This window comes from Oncorhynchus keta, chromosome 18, assembly GCF_023373465.1.
Source record: "Oncorhynchus keta strain PuntledgeMale-10-30-2019 chromosome 18, Oket_V2, whole genome shotgun sequence".
NCBI lineage: Eukaryota > Metazoa > Chordata > Actinopteri > Salmoniformes > Salmonidae > Oncorhynchus > Oncorhynchus keta.
In genome coordinates, this window is record NC_068438.1 from 15,068,729 (window position 1) to 15,087,408 (window position 18,680).

The following is an 18,680-nucleotide window of genomic DNA, read 5'->3' on the forward strand; positions in this document are numbered from 1 at the left end:
TTTAGGCAATGGCCCAGAGCTGCAACATCAAACACAGTCATCGCCTCTCTACCTGAGAGCTCTATTGGCCTTTGTCTCTCTGTGTTGATCAAACGAGAGCCTATACTATAAATTAACACAGGTGTGAAGAGAGAAAACACTGTCTGCAAGGCGTCCATGCCCTGATCCCGATGACGCCGTCTTTTAACCAAAGCCGTATGGTGAGTCAAGGAGGAGCACCTGTTGACTGGAGAACACTGGTATTCTGTGCACTGGTATTCTGTCTGCTTTGCCCATAGCACTACTAGTTTATATTTACGTGTTATCAAGGAACATTGAATCAGAACACACCAATCTGGTCTGTGTTCATTAGGGCATGCATCTGAAACAGTTTTTAAAAGTTTCGCAACGGAAATAAAAATGAGTGGCTTACAGTTCATTTATTTAGCAGACACTCTTCAGTCCAGGTAGTCCCTCCCAGTTTCAGCCTACTCTTATGTTTGGTGCCAGATGAACATGACCCTGGTCTTCTTAGCATTGGTCCCTTGTTGAAGTTACAAAACCAATTGCATGCAACCACCAACCAATGAGAGCCAAATATTTTGCTGTCTCCAAAGGGGTGGGACATTCTAATGTTCATGGCCTACTCTGGAGTCTAAAAGCCCAATGTAATATTATACTAGACACAACATTGGGTGAACGTTGCACGCATTGTAGGAATGATAGTGGCCAAAGCAATGTATTTATTGATTCATCTAATGAAACAATCCCTCTAGGGTGTGGGTCTCGCAGCCTCAGCATGTTCTCATGTTCTCCAGTGATCTCTTATGAAACGATAGCTGTAACAAACATGCACACAGCCACACAAACGCGCGCACACACACTGCTTTGTGGCCCGCTGTGAGAAGGAGAGTTTAACTTTGCATATACAGTTTGGCAAAAAAGTATTTAGTCAGCCACCAATTGTGCAAGTTCTCCCACTTAAAAATATGAGAGAGACCTGTAATTTTCATCATAGGTACACTTCAACTATGACAGACAAAATTAGAAAACAAATCCAGAAAATCACATTGTAGGATTTTTAATGAATGTATTTGCAAATTATGGTGGAAAATAAGTATTTGATCACCTACAAACAAGCAAGATTTCTGGCTCTCACAGACCTGTAACTTGTTCTTTAAGAGGCTCCTCTGTCCTCCACTCGTTACCTGTATTAACGGCACCTGTTTGAACTTGTTGTCAGTATAAAAGACACCTGTCCACAACCTCAAACAGTCACACTCCAAACTCCACTATGGCCATGACCAAAGAGCTGTCAAAGGACACCAGAAAAACAATTGTAGACCTGTACCAGGCTGGGAAGACTGATTCTGCAATAGGTAAGCAGCTTGGTTTGAAGAAATCAACGGTGGGAGCAATTATTAGGAAATGGAAGACATACAAGACCACTGATAATCTCCCTCGATATGGGGCTCCACGCAAGATCTTACCCCGTGGGGTCAAAATGATCACAATAACGGTGAGCAGAAATCCCAGATCCACACGGGGGGACCTAGTGAATGACTTGCAGAGAGCTAGGACCAAAGTAACAAAGCCTACCATCAGTAACACACTACGTCGCCAGGGACTCAAATCCTGCAGTCCCAGACGTGTCCCCCTGCTTAAGCCAGTACATGTCCAGGCCCATCTGAAGTTTGCTAGAGAGCATTTGGATGATCCAGAAGAAGATTGGGAGAATGTCATATGGTCAGATGAAACCAAAATATAACTTTTTGGTAAAAACTCAAAGAATGCTGAGTTGCATCCAAAGAACACCATACCTACTGTGAAGCATGGGGGTGGAAACATCATGCTTTGAGGCTGTTTTTCTGCAAAGGGACCAGGACGACTGATCCGTGTAAAGGAAAGAATGAATGGGGCCATGTATCGTGAGATTTTGAGTGAAAACCTCCTTCCATCAGCAAGGGCATTGAAGATGAAACATGGCTGGGCCTTTCAGCATGACAATGATCCCAAACACACCGCCCGGGAAACAAAGCATTTCAAGGTCCTGGAGTGGCCTAGCCAGTCTCCAGATCTCAACCCCATAGAAAATCTTTGGAGGGAATTGAAAGTCCGTGTTGCCCAGCAACAGCCCCAAAACATCACTGCTCTAGAGGAGAACTGCATGGAGGAATGGGCCAAAATACCAGCAACAGTGTGTGAAAACCTTGTGAAGACTTACAGAAAACATTTGACCTCTGTCATTGCCAACAAAGGGTATATAACAAAGTATTGAGATAAACTTTTGTTATTGACCAAATACTTATTTTCCACCATCATTTGCAAATAAATTCATAAAAAAATCCTACAATGTGATTTTCTGGATTTTTTTTCTCATTTTGTCTGTCATAGTTGAAGTGTACCTATGATGAAAATTACAGGCCTCTCTCATCTTTTTAAGTGGGAGAAATTGCACAATTGGTGGCTGACTAAATACTTTTTTGCTCCACTGTACATGTGAAACCAAAAATCCCAATAATTCAACGTTTTGTCTTATAGATCAGTGTGAAAAAAATGATAATAATCTGCCGAAGCGCCTTGCCATGTTCCCCACTGTGCCCCGAAGACAGATGGTTCTGTTCCAATGGCAACAAGTAAAATGGATGAAACCTGTAGACCTCCCATAATTGAAATCAGAACAGACCCTTGGAAGAGATTGTTCTGTTCATGCTTGCATAATACCAAACTGTTTTATACCGAATGGCATTATATGACCATGAAGTATAATCCAATGGCGATAAACGATTAACTCTTAAAATCTAGTCAAACCTGATAACGAACAGGGTCATTGTCACATAGTCTTCTAGGTACCTCGTTTGGAGTGCCCAATATGACAAATCAGACAATTATTTCATTCATTAATGATCTTTTCTCAAAGTACACATACTAAACATGATCGTCAAATCCAAGCCCCCCTTTTTTTATTGACAACCTGTGAACCGGTGAATTGTTTTACATGGCAGGGGTAGACCAAGCAGCCGCGTCTAGGGACATGCTGTAATGCTGCCAGTCAGAGAGGCCCCTTAGAGACCCTGCTGCTCTCTGACCATCATTCTACGTGAGAGAGAGCCCATAATAACCATGGTGATGACTACCCCCAACTCCCCACACCTCCAGCTTCACCCAAGACCATCATCATCATCACTGCATCTGTTATCCAACATGGAGATGATCTAAATGATTGTTTATCATGAAAATCTCCCATCCAACCAAGGGCTGTTTAGATAGATTTTCTCTGTCAATGTTTCCATGAAGTGCCTGGGATCCACATCAACTGATCTATATCGTGTTTCCAGTGTTTTTTCTCTCTCCCTCTACTCTCCTGAGCGTTTCAGTGACAGCTTTGATTAGAATGAATGCTTACGTAACAGCTGCGTGAAGTGGAGATGATAAAGGGGGAATAATTTTGTCTGACTAGGCTATACACAATAGTTTGGGTCTGGAACTGTGGTTAAGAGGGCGGTTTTCTGAACCATTAAGGCTTGGCTTGCCTCCTTAAACATACACAGAGGCTATCTAGTGGTATATCACACTCTATACATACTATACACAAGGGGAAGTGGTATGCATAGAAATAGGATTACCAGAAGGGACAACGACCCTTAGACCACAACAATTTGACTGGAACACTCATGAGTACACTCAGTATGACAGACCTGGTATTCTGATGCATAATTATATTTCTATAGGGGTACGTACATCAAAACTCCCATGCAAAGATCTGACGCAAATGGGTGGGCAAGCCCCTACACAATAGTCATGGACAGACAAAGCTGCTTAGTGTAGCCTAGCTACCCTTGACAATGGCTGTCCCTCATACAAACATAACAATCGGTGTATGTGTGTGTGTCAGCCCATCTAACAAACAATGTGAACTATGTTAAGGTTTACATGTAGTTATAAAGATGTCATATTAACATTCAGCTCCGTAAATGTTTGCTACAGTATGATGAATGAGTGAGCTTGAGATCCCGGTATGCTCTCTGTCTTATGCAGGGTGGCAGTCATTTGAATGGGATTGTTCCTTCAGAGGCCCTGTTCTATTGAATGGGCCAGCTATTCCTGGAGAGATATGCTGGCTGTGTCCCAAATGGCACATAGTTCACTACTTTTGACCGGCGCTGAGTATCTTCTTTTATCAATCTGTGGGGGGTTCTGTGATGTGGCTGTGAGCCAGGGAACAGTTTGACTATCTACAGTACGTATAGTACATGCCTCTGCAGGCTACACTTCACGACTGCACTTTTCCACATCTCCCACAATTTGTCAAATTGAAACCGAGTGCAATAGAGGAGATTGATTTTGCGTTGTCTCATGTGCACTGGTTGCAGAGAATCATAAGTGTGTCTCAAATGACACCATATTCCCTATTTAGTGCTCTACTTTTTTAACCAGGGCCCGTTAGGACACAGTGTTGGGGTGAAAGGAGATACTTATGGATACACCGTAACCTCACATTTACAGACTGTCAGGACTGGGTCGCTGTGGCAACTGAGAGGGTAAAAGCTTTTAGCTGTCAGAGACTTATATAACAGTGAAATGTAGGCCCCAGGAAGCAGGCTTTCAGGCCAACCTATCTTCACACACATATCCAGAGCAAAGCCTGTGGTTGCTGGGGTGAAGCCCCCCCCCCCCACCTGCCCGCACCACAATACAGAAGCTTATTCTTCACAGGAGAGTGGAACAAGTGAATCGATGAAGCTCCCTTACTGTGGAGGGACATTGAGAAGGAAAGTAAGGATATTGAAAATTGTCAGGTTTACGCTATGCAGAAAGCTGGAACATTTGGGAGAGAAACTATGTCTGTTTCCCAGCATGGGATAACTTCCTTGAGAGAGGGAACAAACAAAGGAGAGAGGAGAGAGAAAAAATAAACAATTTAGAGAGGAGAGGATATATGTCTCCATTTTGACTTTGAAATATACAGTGTATATTTTTAAGATTAATTCACTCAGTTCCAAAGGTGACTTTTATGTTATTTCACCCTTTAGCTATTTCCCCAAGAGAGCAAACAGTAAATTGAAAAAGAAAGAATAATTCAGACTACACAACTTTTTCAGTGGCGCAACACAATTTGATAATCCGTACAGTTAGTTGCTCAGGTTCTGGGTGTGACTAGGCCATAGCATTGATGCAAGGCATGCATGCATGGATAGGGCTCTCCAGATGGATGGTGCCCACAGGTATTTGTTGTTGGCGCACAGCATCGAGTTTTAATAGAGTAAATAAAAGAAAGACTTGTTTAAGATCAGCAGGAACCCCACCAGTCTTCATGTCCTCATTTACATCGAAAACATATGTTTCCAGTGAAAGTTACGCAATCTCTAGACTTTGAATCTCCAACAGTATTTGACACGCTTTGGGTTTTTGGCAGTGTTGAAAGGCACATTGTGCCTGTTTTCTTTTGTTTTCTTTTATGTAGAAACACGTGCCTGGCAGAAATTCCTGCTGGGACTGAAAAAGAAGGAAGTTCAAGTTGAGTCTTTTAAGCCTGCTTAGGTTACTAGTAATACCACAAATGTGGACTTATTTGTAACCTATATGTTTTCTGTATAATGTGTCTCACATTGCGGCTATTATTTTAACCTCTCTCCTGTTCATTGTTATAGTGACTTTATACATAGAATCCATGAGCATGATATATGCTATATTATAAACTGGGTGGTTCGAGCCTTGAATGCTGATTGGCTGACAGCCGTGGTATATCAGACCGTATACCAAGGGTATGACAAAACACACATTTTTACTGCTCTTATTACATTGATAAACAGTTTATAATATCAATAATGCACCTCTGGGGTTAGTGATATATGGCCAATATACCACGGCTAAGGGTTGTTCTTAAGCACAACACTACGCTGAGTGCCTGGGCACAGCCCTGGTATATTGGCCATATACCACACCCCCCCCCCAGGCCTTTTTGCTTAAATATAAACATGTATACACGGTTTACCATATACATTACCTTTAATCCTACACCTTATTCTCAGAAAATGATTTCCTTTTTACATGACTCCACTGCATACCAGAGTCACATCTGCTGTATACTGTACCACACCTCTCCTACTAAATGTTATTAAAATGTTGATGAAACACACTATACCATTAGTTCAAACTATAAACTTCAGTCATCCATGAGACTGTGTCTTTATTGAGCCACACACTCTGACTGGTATGATTCCTGGCTGTGTGTGTGTTCAGTACAGTATGTGACAGCACTAGAGGGTGAGGAGGGTCACTTTGCTGTACAACATTGCCCTCTGGTGCTTATCATGTTCCTGTCATATGGTCAAGGTACAGTATGTCGCTGGCTTCTCAAGGACAAACTCCCTGCTCGATATCCGTAGCAGCTACACAAATAGTATTCAGTGTATCTTTTCCAATGTCAGTGTAGATATTCAGGTTAAACTGTGCAAATCATTTCCATTGCAACTAGAAAATACAGAAGGGTCATTCTCTGTACTGTACTGGATTGATAGTTATCTGGGTAATTCATGAAACACCAGTTCTCCCCTGGTATCACACAAGTTTAAGCAACAACTTAAACTTTTTACATAAAAATAAATGACTTATGACCATCTTTACGTTCATATCATTTTTCTTGGTTGTAAGTGAGCACATTTGCCCCTAGGTGGAGCTTTAGCCAAATAGTTGAGTTTTAGTGCAAATCCACAGGATTGATGTATCAACCACAGGGAGGCATTATCATAAAACATTGGGATCCATCTGTTACCGTAACTTCTTATCTCTTCTATTAGTTACCTCCTTTTAGAACGTTTTTATATACTCTTAATCGATTCCCCTCCTTGGGCCTACACATACTTTAGTAGTAGTACATGACAGGGGGATACCAAGTCAGTTGTACAACTGAAACGTTTCTTCCACATTAACCCAGCCCCTCTGAATCAGAGAGGTGCGGGGGGCTGACATAATCAACATCCACAGCACCCGGGGGTTAACTTCCTTGCTCAGAACAACAGATGTTTACCTTGTCAGCTCAGCGATTTGATCCAGCAACCTTTCGGTTACTGGCCCAACACTCGAACCACTTGGCTACCTGTAGTAGTACAACTCATTTAGTGGTTTCTAGTTTCTGCATGTGCAGTCAGATAAGCATCACTGTACTCTGTATGTTGTACTTTGTTTGCTGACGAGAAAAGGCTGACCACATGATGCGAGGAATACAGTCGTTTCGTTCAGAGGATTCAGATGTAAATATCAGTTTGACAGTGTCGCAATGCGGCTGGAAGTCATGGACTGAGAAAATGCTCTCACTCACAGCTGTGACCAAAATCGTGTCTCTTTTTTTCCTATAATTGACGGCACCTGTCTTTTCCAATGGACTATGTTTGTTTTGATTGCGCCAACAAAATGAGAGCTCCGATGACTGTGATATTGAAAATGCCCTCAGCAATTTTCATCCATCTTTGTATTTGTGGTTGCACTTTACACGTGGGATTCTTTTTAGCCCAGTGTGCAGCTGTACTCAAGTTTGTTTTCTTTCACATTAAATCAACAGTTTCCTCTGGTAAAGTTGCTTCCCACTGGGCACAGACGTCAATTCAACGTCTATTCCACATGGGTTCAAAGTCATTTAATTGAATTGACGTGGAAACAACGTTGATTCAACCAGTGTGTGCCCTGTGGGTTGTTTGCTCAAGGACATTTGAAATCTAACATGGCTGCCAATCAAAATTATAATACATACAGTGTATACAACATACAATGTTAACTTTATGCGCAGCACAGTACAACACAGTGGAAGAATACAGTGTCAGAATTCTGTGACTGTGCTCGTGCAGGTATCTGTGGGTCTGTTTTTGGCTGTTATCGGAGGTAGTTGCCTGTGTTGGAAGAATGTGTCCTTTAACGTACAAGTTTAGTGTTCACTATTGCTAGCAAGAGATGCAATACAACAGAACTTTCCATGTGTTACAATTTTATAGGTCAGATTGAATACAGCTGGAAGTGACATAATATAGCCTGATGTTTGCACATTTGTGTGACAACTTCCATTGAGGGTATTATCCAGTTGTACCTGTCTATACTATTGTGCCCGTGAGTTGTTGATTTATGATACCATGTTAATATACTGTAGCTCCTCATGATGTTTCAGCTGTTGCTCTTTAGTCAGTTAAAGAGAAAAGCATCAGACATGATTGGAATCTTGGTCGGAAAAGGATCAAATCTCTGTTCATCATACTCCTCAAATGGTCATCTCAATTCGAGTTAATTTGTTTTAGAGAAGACTCGTTAATTTAATCTCTGTTCCATCTCTTTATTGCTCGTAAGGGACCTTAAGGATAAAAAACTCAGACATTAATGATTCAGAATTGACATTCATTTCACAAAATTGAGTTACCTCTGCTCCATCGTGCAGCTCTTCCCCAAGTCAAGGTATCAGAGCAGGGGTAATAGGAGAAGGTGTCACGTCCAGACCTTAGTTCCTTTTTATTTCTCTATTTTAGGTTGGTCAGGGCGTGAGTTGGGGTGAGGATTCTATGTTTTGTTCTATTTTTGTGTTTCTATGTGTTTGGCCTGGTATGGTTCCCAATCAGAGGCAGCTATCAGCTGTCAATGATTGAGAACCATACTTAGGCAGCCTGTTTTCGCCCTGGAGTTGTGGGTAGGTGTTTTCTGTCTCTGTCTCAGACAGGACTGTTTCGTTTGTTCCGTTTTGTTCTATTTGTTCTAGTGTTCAGTGTAATTAAAAGATCATGAACACGTACCACGCTGCACCTTGGTTCTCTCCTTCTCCTTCCAACAGCCGTTACAGAAGACAAAGAAGGGGTTAACTCATGTATGAGTGGTGCCATTACCGTGACCCCAAATGACTGTGACCCCAGAGCCAACCCGAAGGAAAGAAAATGGGACTTATTTGGATATCATTTGTTCCTATTAAAATGGCTCTTTTATAGGAAGACCTGATGGCTGTCAGATAGACTTCTTAGATGGCAGCTGATTATACGGTGCTTCTGATTGGTCGATGATCAAAGCCTGAACCTTGTTTGACCCTGTCAGGCTGCAGCTTGATCTGCAGCAAAGATTTACATACGGCCATTTAAAAGAAGAGCATTACTAGTTATCTGTCAACGGACGACAACAGCAAATACTGCACAGTGCTGTCATGAGTTTATTACCAAGTTAACTCCCATTGGCATATCCTCAAGCTAACGCTAAATCCTTTGTTTCTGTGCTTGGTCCAGAGTTGTTATAGAACAATAGCAAAGATGTGCTTTCTTTATAAGTCAGTGGCATTTTGTACAATTTATACTTTGTTGTGAGTTGCATGACAAGGGGGGAAAAAATTATATTTAGAAGTTAATCAATTTAACTTAGTAGAAGGTAGAAATCTTCCACCTCAGTTGGAGTGAATCAAATTGCATGCTTTCACTTTTTGTCAGCAGTGATGAATTGATTTAATAAAATAGGATTAGGTTTTGGCAGATCAAAAGCTGTAGCGAGACACTTTATTGCATCTGCCTTTCCTCTGGTGACGGGTGGTCTAATCAAACCTGACCTGCTGCATTGAAATCCACTCTACTTCCCATGTTAACCCTTAAACATTCACCCAAACCATCATTCATTATTTACCCCAAATGCAACGATACCTAACCTGGTCCCAGATCTGTTTGTGTTGTCTTGCCAACTCCTATGTCCATTGATCACACCAGGAGTTGGAAAGACAGCAGAAACAAATCTGGGACCAGGCAAAATGATACCCACTTCCAAAGGGTACATCACTGTATGGCTATAGTCTCACCACTGACAAGACCATCTGCAAGAGTGGTGTTGCTGCTTCTCAGGAGTCTGCTATGTGTTTGTTGAATTCCCGATTAATGGCACTCTTGTCTTTCAGCTGCAGCGGCTGTCTTTTTCAATCATCCTTCTCTAACAGACAGGTCAGGAAAGGCTCAGCTGGCCTTGGAGTTTCAATCACAGAAAATAATTGGAAATATTGGGTCCTTATTTAAGATATTAAAGTTAGATTGAGTGAGACCAATGATTTAAATATACAGTAGATGACTGATAGGGGGTGCTGTGTTGAAGCCACCGTGCCTCCATCTTGGCACTCCCACCATTGTAAAAATATTTTGGAAGCTATAGAAATGTATGTATTAATGTCTACATTTGTTTTCGTTTTTGCCACATTTATTCTACTACAAACACCATATTGCATACTTTTAAATTATAGTATGTGATCTACATTTTAAAAAGTACAATTTAAATCAAATTCAAAAGTATAATGTTACTATCCCCACTACAACAAAATATTACTTAAATACATGTAATTTTGTACTTGAAACATTTAATTGAAATACTGTAGAATTCCATTCATTCTTATAGAGGACTGCTCCTACTGGGGAGTGCCAATATGGCCGACCGGTGGCTTCAAAGCCTCTCAATGGCCAATACATAGGATCAACAATCCAGGGTTTATATACATCATGGGTCGAGAGAGTTGAGTAACAGACCCTTAGAAAACAATTACTAGACGGAACAAAGCCCCTCAGACTGTGGTAATTTTCCAAGAGGACTATTCTATTTTTATCAACAGACCACCCATTCTAGGCAGTACTCCATTCTCTTTCCCCCACAGTTTGGAACTCAGGTTGAATGAAGGCAGTTGTCTAACATAATATCTGTTATACATCTCTGGATCCATAATGTGGAGGGATTCATATTTCAGTTTAAATCAACCTGATTATCCACATAATAGTTTCCAAGTATGTGCTTATGCAAAAGAAACAATTGAGTTTCTCTTCCCCCTGGATTGTTTCCCATCCATTAACTGAAAACAAAGCCTGAACAGAAACCTAATTTGCTTCTTTCCCTCTTTTATTCTCTGGAGAAATACTTTGGTGGCAGTTACCCAAAGTAGTACCGCAGACAACATGAGCAAAGCCGTTACGAACTCTGTATACCTTGCCAGTGTTATTACACTCAATATACTTGTAATCAGATGAGACTTGGAGTTGTACTGTAATCATGATCGTAGATAATCATTAAAATCTCAGAAGTGCAAGACGTCAGGAATAAACACAATGTTGACAGCTTGGAAGTTGGACCATACATCAATAATACTAGCTTGACTTGTCCAGCATGTTTCAGCAGTCAAAAGCCAGTTATATTCTCTATGGGGGAATATAAGAGGAGGGGCAGATGTTTCAGTGATTACTGAAGAATTTCTCATCTTCTTTGGCACACCTACAGGGGGAAGTTTGGTCAACAAGCCATAGTAGCCCTCTGATGTCATAGAGCATAGTTGTCTCCCTCCTCTGATGGATGTCTCATGTCTGTGTTTCTTGTCCTGCTGTCTGTCCAGATGGGAGTCTTTCCATCTACTGTGAGTGTTGATGTGTGTCCTCTTCGTCGCTTCTCCCTCCTCTCTCTCGGAATACCAGAAGAGACAATTCCAGGTCAGGTTCTCAGAGCATGCGCAGACCAGCTGGCAAGTGTCTTCATTGACATTTTCAATCTCTCCTTGTTGCAGTCTATAATCCCAACATGTTTCAAGGTGACCACCATTGTCCCTGTTCCTGATAACTCCAAGGGAAACTTCTTAAATGAGTATCGCCCTGTAGCACTCACATCTGTAATTACCTCCGTCACGCTGACCCTCAAGACGGGGGCCCCTCATGGGTGAATGCTTAGTCCCCTCCTGTAATCCCTGTTCACCCATGACTGCATGACCACGCATGACTCCAACACCATCATCAAGTTTGCTGATGAGACGACGCTGGTAGGCCTGATCACCGGCGAAGATGAGACAGCCTACAGGAAGGAGGTCAGAGACTGTGTGGTGCCAGGACAACAACCTCTCCTTCAGCGTCAGCAAGACTAAGGAGATGATCGTGGACTATAGGAGAAAGAGGGGAAAGCACACCCACACCGACATCGACGGGGTTGTAGAGGAGCGGGTCAAGAGCATGAAGTTCCTTGCTGTCCACCTGCACAGTCGTGGAGAGGGCATGACACTGACTTTTCCCCCTCAGGAGGCTGAAAATATTTGTCATGGGCCCTCTGATCCTCAAAAGGTTCTACAGCTGCACCATTGAGAACATCTTGACTGGCTGCATCACCGCTTGGTATGGCAAATGCATTGCCCTTGACCGCAAAGCCTTACAGAGGGTGGTGTGGACAGCCCAGTACATCACTGGGGCAGAGCTCCCTGCCATCCAGGACCTCTATATCAGGCAGTGTGAATGGAAGGCCCAGAAAATTGTTAAAGACTCCAGCCACCCAAGTCCATTTGCTACAGTCCGGCAAATGGTACCGGAGCATCGGCTCTTGGACCAACTGGCTCCATGACAGCTTCTAACCCCAAACCTAAGACTGCTAAATAGGTCATTAAATGGTCACCCAGACTATTTGCATTGACCCCATCTTGCACTGACTCTATGCTAACTCACACAACTATATACAGTATACACACTATATATGCACTCACACTACACACTTTCACATACACTACATATGCACACACACACACGCGCATACTGACACAACACACGTACGCACACACACACGCACACACACACACACACACACACACACACACACACACACACACACACACACACACACACACACACACACACACACACACACACACACACACACACACACACACACACACACACACACACACACACACAATCTGCTGCTGCTACTCTGTTCTTTATTCTTGCTCTTATTATTATCTATCCCGATGCCTAGTCACTTTACCCTGCCTTCATATACATATCTAGCTCAAATACCTCATACCACTGCACATAGATCTGGTACTGGTACTCCCTGTATATAGCTCCACATAGATCTGGTACTGGTACTCCCTGTATATAGCTCCATTCTTGTGTATTTTATTCCTCTTGTGCTACAATTTTATTATTACAGTTTTTAACAAAGGCTTACACAAGATTTCTGAAACTATGGCTCCTTTTCTCTTGACTCTACACACAAAACCCAAAACACACACACAACATGCAAAATGTCACACATCTCGAATGATTAGCTCTTATACACGCCAACTACACACGGATGTGACAAATGTAAAACACTACTATCTTGTGTCTTTTGCATGTTCAGTGGAGTCCATGGCAGTTTGTCATAAAACTCACATGTGCATGTATGTGCACAAATATATACAGTATGTATGCATGTTCAGTATATTTTTACACTATAAACAGAAATGCAAGGGGGGGAAAAATAAAATGTCTTTCTTTATCAAAAAATTGTATTTTCATCCAGATTTCGGGATGAACAGTAACAGACAAAACAAATACAGTAGAAGATAAAAAAAAATAGGCTTGTTACTGTAATGAAAAAAACTATTTGAGTGCATCCTGTCTCCTGTTTGGGTCTGGCCATAGCAGCTCATCAACATCACAAGCGATGTTTTCTCTGGCTAAACAGCGGGGGAAGTAGCATCTGGAGTGGAGTATCCAGCCCTGTCAAGCCCCCTCGTCTGTCACCACAGGCCTCCTCCTCGTCCCTCCTCTTACTCTCACTCCTCTTCCTCTGACTCTCTCTCCAAAATTGGCCTCCATTGTTGTCCAAACCAAAAAAGCCAACCTGAAGCCTATATATAGTGCTTAAGCTCTGATTTCTAAGTCAAGAAATGAGCTATTATGTGTTTTCACACGTGAACACTAGGTGTAGGTAATCGGTAAATGAGTGTGGCATTTTGAATGACAGTGTTTTCCAAACGAAACACAAGACCTGTTAGTTTTGAATGACGTGTCTAATGTAGAGAACTGTTTAGTGTTTTGCAAAAAGTGTGTTTTACAATTGCAAACTGAGTGTAAAGCAGATAATGTGCTTGCAGTTTTGGTCTGAAGATCAGGTACATGATTTAATGTTTTCACTGAGTGTGCCTCAAGTACCACTTTTAGTGTGTAAGCGATTCGTTTTTTTTTACAATCTTTTTTTTTACTCTGCATTGTTGGGAAGGTCTCTTAAGCAAGCGTTTCACGATAAAGTCTACACCTGTTGTATCTGGCGCATGTGATAAATACAATTTGATCTCTCCCTGCTCTCCCTCCTACTAATCCTGAGTGGCTTAAACAGATGCAGCTCCATCACAGCTCTGCATATCACATTGTTGGCCAGTGAGGCAATCAGGCACAGAGAGACAGTTTTCGGTGGGAAAGTGAACCGATCCGTTCACAGAAGCATTAGACACATCAACAATGGCAGTCATGTGAACGCTTCGGCACATTTTGAGACGCATGAGTGAAAAGGAGCAAAAAAAGAAAACAATAACAAAATGTATCAACATCATCTATGGTTTGATTTGAGGTGCTTGTTTGAGTTGGAGGAGAGCTGAAAAGCTGTTGATGTACAGTTTATTGCACAGTTAATCATGTACAGTTTATTGTACAGTAGATGAAGTATGTGTGCTTGAGAGATTGTTATGGTGACAGCTCTAGGCTCGTAAACAGTGCAGCTGATCCATTCACTGTGTAAACAGCTTATAACGACACGAGGCGATACCCAGCTGCAGATGGTTCGAGTCTCTGATATTTATTGAACAACGAGGGGAGGCAATTGGCAGGTTGAGGACAGACAAAAGTTCATAACCAGGTCAGAGTCCAAACGGTACAGGGAGGTAGGCAGGTTTGAGGTCAGGGGCAGGCAAAAGGTCAGAACCGGGAGGACTAGAAAAGAGAGACTAGGAAAAACAAGAGCTTTGAAAATACACTGAGGGTAATAGGGAAGATGGGTGATACGTGGAGGGGGGTGGAGACAATCACAAGGACAGGTTAAACAGATCAGGGTGTGACAGTATGCCCCCTCTAGGGGCATCAACTAGCGTCCTACCTGTGCGCATACCTGGTTTACCGCGATGGAAGTCGGCGATGAGAGCCAGGTCCAGGATGTCCTTAGCGGGGACCCAGCACCTCTCCTCTTGGCCATAACCCTCCCAGGCAACCAGGTACTGGAAACACCTGCACCGTGGTCGAACACTCAGGAGGCGTTTCACCGTGTACACCGGATGGCCGTCGATGACATGGGGAGGAGGGCCTGGAAACAGAAGACAAATGGCTGTGAGACAAGGGCTTAATCCTGGACACATGAAAAGAAGGGTGTATGAGGAGGGTACGGGGTAACAGAATACGAACAGCAGTGGGACTAAGGACTCTAGAGATGGCGGGGCAGGTCCTGTGTTGATAGCCATACCCTCTGCCCAAGACGATAGTGGGGAGCCGGAGTCCAGCGGCGGTCCACTTGTCGACGATACCTGGAGTTGGTCTTGAGAAGAGACAGCCGAGCCACTACTGTCAGGATGACGCTGTTGCCATCATACGGAGGAAGCCCAGTGACAAAATCCAGGGATATATGGGACCACGGGCAATGAGGAACGGGCAGTGGCTGAAGAATGCCTCACGGAGCTTGCCGCAGAGTTATATTCTGGGCACATACCGTGCATGCCGTGACGAAGGCAGAGCCGTCAGGAACCATAGTGGGCCACCAGAGGCGTTGTTGGAGGAAGGCCAGGGTTCGACGGGAGCCAGGATGACATGTAAGCCTGGAGGAATGAGCCCAATCCAGGACCTGGACCTGGGCCGAATCAGGGACAAACATCCAGTTAGCCGGGCCTCCTCCAGCATCCGGTTGGAACCATTGTGCCTTTCAGACCAGGGTCTCAACACCCCAAACAACTGAAGCCGCAAGGCATGAGGTAGGGAGGATGGTCTCAGAGTCAGAGGGTGTAGCATTGGAAATGTATAGGCGAGAGAGAGCGTCTGGCTTCACATTCTTAGACACTGGGCAGTAGGAGATGGTGAAGTTGAACCTGGTGAATAACAGAGCCCAACGGGCCTGCCTAAAGTTAAGGTGCTTGGCAGTGTGGAGCTATTCCAAATTCTTATGGTTTGTCCAAACCAAAAATGTATGTTCTGCTCCTTACAGCCCAGTGCCTCCACTCCTCCAGCACCATCTTGACCGCCAGAAGTTCCCGGATATCTACGTCGTAGTTTCTCTCAGAGGAGTTGAGACGATGGGACAGGAAGGGACAGGAATGGAGCTTTTGGTCATGGGAAGATTGCTGGGACAGGATGGCCCCCACTCCAAATTCAGAAGCATTGACCTCAACCACAAACTGACGGGACGGCTCCGGATGGACGAGGATTGGGGCAGTAGTGAACCAATGCTTCAGATCCACAAAGCCCTGTAAACAGCTGGGGACCATGTGAACGGTACCTTGGGAGAAGTGAGTGCAGAGAGGGGAGCCGCCTGGGTGCTTCCCTCCAGTATTTATGCTGCAGTAGTTTGTGTCGGGGGGCTAGGGTCAGTTTGTTATATCTGGAGTACTTCTCCTGTCCTATTCGGTGTCCTGTGTGAATCTAAGTGTGCGTTCTCTAATTCTCTCCTTCTTTCTTTCTCTCTCTCGGAGGACCTGAGCCCTAGGACCATGCCCCAGGACTACCTGACATGATGACTCCTTGCTGTCCCCAGTCCACCTGGCCATGCTGCTGCTCCAGTTTCAACTGACCTGAGCCCTAGGACCATGCCCCAGGACTACCTGACATGATGACTCCTTGCTGTCCCCAGTCCACCTGGCCATGCTGCTGCTCCAGTTTCAACTGTTCTGCCTTATTATTATTCGACCATGCTGGTCATTTATGAACATTTGAACATCTTGGCCATGTTCTGTTATCCTAGGTTTTGGCCTTTCTAGGGAGTTTTTCCTAGCCACCGTGCTTCTACACCTGCATTGCTTGCTGTTTGGGGTTTTAGGCTGGGTTTCTGTACAGCACTTTGAGATTTCAGCTGATGTACGAAGGGCTATATAAATAAATTTGATTTTGATTTGATCTGTAGCCCTGGATGAAGCGGCGGTAGAAATGAGAAAACTACAGTAAATGTTGCACTTGCGCTCTGGATGTGGGTTGGGGCCAATCCACCGCCACTCTCATTTTCAAGATCCATCTGGACATTTCCTTCAGTGATGACGTATCCCAGAAAGGAGATAGTAGAGTGGTGAAACCCGCACTTCTTCACCTTCACAAACAACTGGTTCTCCAGGAGGCGCTGAAGGACGTGTTCTTGGGCAGCCCGGGAGAAGACAAGGATGTCATCGAGGTAGACAAACACAAAAAGATTCAGCATGTCACGGAGCACATCGTTGACCAGGGCCTGGAAAACAGCGGGAGTGTTGGTGAGCCCAAATGGTATGACCAGATACTCATAGTGTCCACTGGCTGTGTTGAAAGCCTTCTTCCACTCGCCCCCCTCGCGTATCCGAACAAGATGGTAGGCATTCCGAAGGTCCAACTTAGAAAAGATGGTAGCCCCCTGGAGAGGTTCGAAAGCAGAGGAGAGGAATGGCAGGGGGTAATGATTCTTAATCGTGATGTCATTGAGGCCCCGGTAGTCGATGCATGGACGCAGGGCCTTGTCCTTCTTTTCCACATGCCCCAGCAGGAGATGCAGTAGGGTGAATGCTCCCAGCAGCCAGAGAGTTCTCAATGTATTCCTCCATGGCCTTGGCCGGATAGGGAATATAGCCGAGCTCGAGGCGGTGTGGTGTCCAGGAGGAGGTCAATGGCACAATCGTAGGGACGATGTGGAGGAAGAGAGGTAGCAAGAGCATTATTGAATACCTCCAGGAGATCATGGTACTCTGCGGGAACAGTAGAGAAATCCAATGCTTTACTTATACCCAGAGGAGGATGTCTCGGGGGCGGCCGTGCTGCTTTAAGGCAGTGGGAGTGACAGAACGGGCTCCAACCCAGGGTTGAACCCGGGGTCCAGTCAATAACGAGATTGTGTTTTAGGAGTCAAAAAAATCCCAACACTACAGGGACGGGAGGGGATTCAATGAGGAGAAGCTGTGTAGACTCACTGTGATTGCCAAATAACCTCAGATTAATGGGAACTGTGCGTGACTCGTCCAATGGAGCGGCCGATCAGTGCCCTAGCGTCCTTAGGAATGGAGAGGAGTTGAGTGGGGATACCTAGTTCCGATACAAGGGTAGCATCCATAAAACTTGCGTCTGCCCCAGAGTCAATGAACACCCGGAGAGACTTAGACTGGTCTCTCCACAGCAGGATCACAAAAAAGGAGCACAGGTCATGGTAATTAGAGAATTCCCAGTTGGAGCTCAGCCTATGTGAACGTTCCCTAGGCAATAATCTAGTTCTGCCCAGTTGCATAGGCTCCAGTGTGTCCAACTCACCCATCGCCGATGATTCTCGAGGGAACTTGGGTGGCTTCGGATCTTGTCAGAAATGCAGCTTTCGGGGACTTCTGGATTCCTTCGGAGGTGAGCAAGCAGCAGCAGATGAACGAGCGCGACCGAGACCTCTCACTCCTGCATTACCGTAGACACCCATCAATCCTAATGGTAAGGGTGATGAGGGAATCGAGGTCCAAAGGTAACTCCCGAGCTGCTAGCTTGTCTTTATCTCCTCTAATAGTCTGTGAAGGAAAGTATCGAACAAGACTTCCGGATTCCAGACACTCTCAGTGGCCAATGTGTGAAAATCTACCACACTAAGGGAGTTCTGATGTAATTTCAGTAGTTTTCGGGCCGCCTCTCTGCCGAGCACCTTCCTCACCTCCACCATGAAATCTTTCAGATAATAGCAAACGGCGGATTGTTGCTCCCAGGAGAGCGACCTTCCGGATATTAGCGTAATAAGATACGCTA